General features: G+C 34.4%; 1 non-coding gene across 1 annotated transcript; it reads left to right on the forward strand.

Annotated features, from left to right (window-relative positions):
• Positions 1-2,060: 2,060 nt before the first annotated feature.
• LOC114106754 (U6 spliceosomal RNA) lies at positions 2,061-2,167 on the forward strand. The gene has a single exon (XR_003585247.1). It is a non-coding gene; the product is annotated as a U6 spliceosomal RNA (small nuclear RNA).
• Positions 2,168-5,760: the final 3,593 nt, after the last annotated feature.

Raw genomic sequence — 5,760 nt, forward strand, 5'->3', positions numbered from 1 at the left:
GAGGGTTCCTATAAGTGCAGTCCACAGAAAACTGCACTGCTGGTCTGCAAACCTTATTAGTGGTACACAGCAAGATAAGCACAAAATCAAGGATAAGGATTTAGAAATATTTTATAACAATTTGGCATTGGCACATTTGAGGGTGTGACCATTTTTAAAATTTTATAAAGTATCAGTTCCTAATAGATTAGAAATATTAACCCTGATCTTTCACCACAGATAGTATAACACTGTTCTATGGTTCTCACTACAAATGGTTGAGTTTGTATTCTATCTAATAGACAAGCTACTGAAGACTTATGAACAAAGGAACACTCTAATCAAATGTATACATTAAGGATCTGGGATGGTCTAGAAAAGATAAAAGATAGGGAGGTCTGCCTGTAACAAGGCAATGGTCCAAGGTAAAGATAAAATGACTCTGAATCGAGTCAGTGGTAGTATGATGTTTGAAAAATGAGGTCAACTAAATTTGATCATTAATTGAATCTGGAGAGTAAAAAAGAGAAAAGCATTGAGGATTTTTCTAGATGCTTATATCTATATTTCAAAAAGGAGAATGTGAGTCTTCAGCATATGTGTAGCTTACTGAACTGGTTGAAAGTACGGGCTTTGAACTTAGATGCTATCTAGGCAAAATCTCAACCCTAGCAATTAACTGTGTGGATCTTGGAAAACTTACTGCAGATTTCTATTTCTTGGTTTCCTCTTCTGAAAAATTCCATGTAATAACAGTACCTACCTTGGCATCATTACAAAGATTGAGTTGATACATGAAAAGCACTTAATATGGGGTCTGGCACATGTTAAACACTCAATAAATGTTTGCCAATATGGATGAAGCTATAGGCATGACTGAAATGAGAAAGTGAAGAGTGAGAGCCAAAGATAGAATATTGAGAAAAATCCACCAAAGTTCTTCCCACAGTCAAATAACAAATATGTGATAGAAAGAAGATTTTCAGCCTGGTTCTGACTTCCAATCCCATGCTCTCATCACTAAAAAGGAGTGTTTTCAAAGTTTAAGTATGCCAAGAATAGTCAAGTAAAGTCAGAAATGAAATATGGTCTTAGCACAAAGGTGCATGCCTATAATCCCAGAGGCTCAAGAAGCTGAGGCAGGAGGATCACGAGTTCAAGCCAACCTCATCAAAAGCAAGAAATTTAAGCAACTTTGTGGGAATCTGTCCCTAAATAAAATACAAAATAGGGCTGAGAATATGGTTCAGTAGTCAAGTGTCCCAGAGTTCAATCCCTAGTACCCCAAAAAGAAATATGGTCTTTAATATCTTGACATTTGTGATCCTGGAAAGAGCCATTTCTGTGGAGAGAGAGTTATATAAACAAACTGTTAGAAAACTTAAGGGTAACTGATTTTTGAGAAATTGGACACAATAAATACAGATTATTTCTGTGAGGAAGCCAAAAACTGCTTTCTAACCAAATCCTTTAGTTTTCTCCATTTCTAGCATCCTTGGTTGTGGGGATTCTGGAGGTAACAGTCTGCAGGAGATAACTTCTGAAAATTAAGTAGAGAATGGGGCATGTAAGAAGCCACAGTAAAGACGCTTAATTTTTGCCTCCCTCACTTTATTAAGGAATAATTGACAAACAAAAATTGTGTGTTTAGATATATGTATACATTGTGAAATGATTGCCACAATCTAGCTAATTAACATATCCATTACCTTTCATAGTTAACTTCTGTGGGTGTGTATATGGTGAGACTACAAGATCTACTTTCTTAGCAAATTTCAATATATAATTATTAGCTACAGTCAACAGACTGTATGTATATTAAGTCTCCAATAATTATTCATCTTGAAAATTAAGGTTTGTACCTTTTCTCAATATTTCTCCTTTTCTCCCATGCCTTTAGTCCCTGAAACCACCATTCTACTCTCTGCTTCTATGAGTTTGACTTTATATTGAACTTCAAAATTCTCAAAGTGAAAGTTTGTTTTAATCTAAGCTGGGATTTTCCTTTTGATTCCCCGGCACATTTGATTCCAGAAAAATGAAACAGTTTCTAAATAATGTGTAAAAGTATAAATATAATAGTGCTCCCTTCCAGAGCACATATAGTAAAATTAGAATGATATAGAGAATATTATCATGGCCCCTGTGCAAGGATGACACGCAAATTCATGAAGAGTTCCATAAGTTTAAGGAAAACCTAATCAAAGGAGAAACCAAATCAAGTTAAATACCAAAAATAAACAACAATGGCTGGGAATACAAATCATGTCTCAATAATAACCCTGAATGTTAAACTAAACAATCAATCAATGTTAAACGAAACAATGCCTAAACTCAACAATCAAAAGACATAGACTGGCAGATTGGATTAAAAAAAAAAAAGACCCAACAATATGCTGCCTCCAAGAGACTCATCTCATAGAAAAAGATATCCACATACTGAAGGTGAAAGGTTGGGAAAAATCACACCGCTCACATGAACTATGGAAGCAAGCAGGGGTATCCATCCCCGTATCAAATAAAGTAGACTTCAAGCCAAAGTCAATCAAAAGGGATAAAGAAAGATATTTCATACTGCTTAAGGGAACCATTCATCAGCAAGACATAACAAATATAAATATATATGCCCCAACCAATGGAGCATCTACATCCATCAAACAAACTCTTCTCAAGATCAAGAGTCAAATACACCATAACACAATAATTCTGGGTGACTTTACCACACCTCTTTCACTACTGGAAATGTCGTCCAAAAAAAAGTTGAACAAAGAAACTACAGAATTCAATAATACAATTAATAACTTAGACTTAACTGACATATACAGAATATTTCATCCATTAATGAACGAATACACTTTCTTTTCAGCAGCAGATGGATCCTTCTCTAAAATTGACCATACATTATGCCACAAAGCAATTCTTAGCAAATATAAAAAAGTAGAGATACCACCCTGCATTCTATCAGATCATAATGGAACGAAATTAGAAATCAATGATAAAATAAAAAATAAAAGCTACTCCAACACCTGATGACTAAATAATATACCACTAGTTGCAAAAGACATCAAGGAGCAGATTAAAAAATTCTGAGAGGTGAATGAGAACATAGATACAATGCATCAAAATCTCTGGAACATTACGAAGGCAGTACTAAGAGGAAAGTTCATTGCATGGAGTTCATTCCTTAAAAGAAGAAAAAGTCAACAAATAAATGACTTAACATTACATCTCAAAGCCCTAGAAAAAGAAAGAACAAATCTACACCAAAAGCAGCAGAAGACAGGAAATAATTAAAATCAGTGCTGAAATCAATGAAATTGAAACAAAAGAAACAACTGAAAAAATTGACAAAACAAAAAGTTGGTTCTTTGAAAAAATAAATAAAATTGGCAAACCCTTAGCCATGCTAACGAAGAGAGGAAACTCAAATCACTAACATACATGATGAAAAAGGAACTATCACAACAGACACTACAGAAATACAGAAGATAATTAGAAATTATTTTGAAAACCTGTACTCCAATAAAATAGAAAGTATCGAAGGCATGGACAAATTTCTAACATCATATAATTTACCCAAGTTGAATCAGGATTTAAACAGATCAATTTCAAGCAATGAAATAGAAGATGCCATCAGAAGCCTACCAACCAAGAAAACTCCAGGTCTGAATGGAACACAGCTGATTTCTACAAGACCTTTGAGGAAGAATTAATACCAATATTCTTCAATTTATTTCAAGAAATAGAAAAAGGGGCAACACTTCCAAACTCATTCTATGAGGCCAATATCACTCTGATTCCAAAACCAGGCAAAAACACATCAGAAAAAAAGAAAAAGAAACTTCAGACCAATACCTCTAATGAACATAGATGCAAAAATTCTCAATAAAATTCTGGCAAATCAAATACAAAAACATATCAAAAAGATCATGCACCACGATCAACTGGGATTCATCCCAGGGATGCAAAGTTGGTTCAACATACAGAAATTGATAAATGTAATTCATCACATCAATAGACTTAAAGATAAGAACCCTATGATCATCTCAATGGAAGCAGAAGAAATCATTTGACAAAATATAGCACCCCTTTATGTTCAAAACACTAGAAAAACTTGGGATAACAGGAACATATCTCAACATTGTAAAAGCTATCTATGCTAAGCCCCAGCCCAACATCATTATAAATAGAGAAGAATTGAAAGCATTCCCTCTAAAAACTGGAACAAGACAGGGATGGATGCCCTTTTTTCATGACTTCTATTTAACATAGTTCTTGAAACTATAGCCAGAGCAATTAGACAGACAAAAGAAATTAAAGGGATATGGGTACGAAAAGAAGAACTCAAATTAGCACTATTTGCCAACGATATCATTTTATATTTGGAAGACCCCAAAAATTCCTCAGAAAACTTCTAAAACTAAGTAAATGAATTCAGTAAAGTAGCAGGATACAAAATCAATACCCATGCATCAAAGGCATTTCTGTATATCAGTGACAAGTCCTCTGAAAGAGAAACTAGGAAAACTACCCCATATACAGTGGCATCAAAAAAATAAAATAAAATTCTTGAGAATCAATCTAACGAAAGAGGTGAAAGACCTCTACAATGAAAACCACAGAATGCTAAAGAAATTAAAGATGACCTTAGAAGATGGAAAGATCTCCCTTCTTCTTGGATAGGCAGAATTAATATTGTCATAATGACCAAGCTACCAAGAGCATTATACAGGTTTAACGCATTCCAATCAAAATCCCAATGACATTCCTCATAGAAATAGAAAAAGCAATCATAAAATTCATCTGGAAAAAATAAGAGACACACAATAGCTAAAGTAATCCTTAGCAGGAAGAGTGAAGCAGGTGGTATCACTATACCAGACCTTAAACTATACTACAGAACAGTAACAAAAACAGCATGGTAATAGCACCAAAACAGACTGGAAGACCAATGGTACAGAATAGAGGATACAGAGACTAACCCACAAAACTACAGTTATCTTATATTAGATAAAGGTGCCAAAAACATGAATTGGAGAAAAGCTAGCCTCTTCAACAAATGGTGCTGGGAAAACTGGAAATTCATATGCAACAAAATGAAATTAAACTCCTATCTCTCACCATGCACAAAACTCAACTCGAAGTGGATCAAGGACTTAGGAATTAAACCAGAGACCTGCATCTAATAAAAGAAAAAGTAGGCCAAAATCTCCATCATATTGGGCCTCATCATATTGAATTAGGCCCCTACTTCCTTAATAAGACTCTTATAGCATAACAATTAAAATCAAGAATTAATAAATGGGATAGATTCAAACCAATAAAAGCTTCTTCTCAGCAAAAGAAACAGTGAGGTAAACAGAGACCCTACAGCTTGGGAGCAAATTTTTACTACTTGTATATCAGATAGAGCACTAATCTCTAGGGTATATAAAGAACTTAAAAAGCTAGACATCAAAAAAAAACAAATAACCCAATTAATAAATGGGCCAAGGACCTGAACAGACAATTCTCAGAAGAATATATACAATCAATCAACAAATATATGAAAAAAAAAAGTTCAACATCTCTAGCAATTAGAGAAATGCAAATCAAAACTCCTCTAAGATTTCATCTCACTCCAGTCAGAATGGCAGCTATTATGAAGACAAACAATAATAAGTGTTGGTGAGGATGTGGGGAAAAAAGCACACTCATACACTGCTGGTGAGACTGTAAAATGCTGCAGTCAATATGGAAAGCACTATGGAGATTCCTTGGGAAATTGGGAATGGAACCACC

This window comes from Marmota flaviventris, chromosome 10, assembly GCF_047511675.1.
Source record: "Marmota flaviventris isolate mMarFla1 chromosome 10, mMarFla1.hap1, whole genome shotgun sequence".
NCBI classification, from domain to species: Eukaryota; Metazoa; Chordata; class Mammalia; order Rodentia; family Sciuridae; genus Marmota; species Marmota flaviventris.